Source organism: Ptiloglossa arizonensis, unplaced genomic scaffold, assembly GCF_051014685.1.
Source record: "Ptiloglossa arizonensis isolate GNS036 unplaced genomic scaffold, iyPtiAriz1_principal scaffold0069, whole genome shotgun sequence".
In the NCBI taxonomy this organism is placed as follows: Eukaryota; Metazoa; Arthropoda; class Insecta; order Hymenoptera; family Colletidae; genus Ptiloglossa; species Ptiloglossa arizonensis.
The window spans coordinates 1,454,104-1,455,000 of record NW_027478439.1 but is presented as its reverse complement, the minus strand read 5'-3'; the positions used below and the strand labels follow the sequence as shown (position 1 = coordinate 1,455,000).

The window sequence follows — 897 nt, the reverse complement described above, 5'->3', positions numbered from 1 at the left end:
CCTCAGCCAGGCGTGGTCCAGGAATTTTATCCGTGGACCGCAATGTGCGTTCGAAATGTCGATGTTCATGTGTCCTGCAGTTCACACGTTGACACGCAATTAGCTGCGTTCTTCATCGATCTACGAGCCAAGTGATCCACCGTTCAGGGTAATCGTTATGCAATTTTGCGTTTAAATTCTCTTTGGTTCTAGTTTTGAAAATCGATGCCCGCGCCTCCGACAAAACGTAGAAAGAAGGAGGCTTGGGCGTCGCCAAATTGACGACACAAAGTCCCGACTGACGGAACACGTCGAAAGTTCGCGCACATGAACGCGAATCATTCGACAGCCGGGTGCAAAGTACATTGAAAAACCATCATGAATCGTGGGATGTGGAACCGCGGGGATAATCCCGATCAAAGGAACCACAGTCTTCACCGATTGAGCTGACGAACGCACGTGGGAGCGTCCAGATTCGAAAAAGGACTCGCAGCCGGCTCGAATCGGTCTTTCGTCCCAACTTCAAACCGCATTCGACGCGGTGCATGGGTGTCCGACTCGCTATCCGAGCTTCACAGCCGGTCCTCCCGAAGTCTTCGGACGCACATCGACGCGATCGTCAGTGGTTACCCGGGGTCCTCGTGCAGAGGTTCCAATCAGCAGGACGTTTCGTTAGAAATCGACGAAAGTCAGGAGATAGCGGGATGCGAGAGAAAACGCAAAGAACGTTGCGGAACAAAGTCCGACGGCGTCTCGTTCCTCCTCGGTTATACTCTCGGGCGCTTTTACTCGAGCCTGGCTTCGACGAGCGAGCACACGTGCAGTCAGCATCTTTCTTCACGACCGAGGCTTCACGGAAGAATAGACGGCGGGTGACAAATAGTCGTGCAACGACCGATCTCTCTTTCTTTTTTCCGT

General features: G+C 52.8%; 1 non-coding gene across 1 annotated transcript in view; it reads right to left on the bottom strand.

Moving 5' to 3' along the window:
- Nucleotides 1-151, bottom strand: part of LOC143154505 (5.8S ribosomal RNA) — a 155-nt gene extending 4 nt beyond the window's left edge. The window contains exon 1 of the ribosomal RNA XR_012994136.1: nucleotides 1-151. This exon is cut by the window's left edge and continues 4 nt beyond it. This is a non-coding gene — a ribosomal RNA (5.8S ribosomal RNA).
- Nucleotides 152-897: the final 746 nt, after the last annotated feature.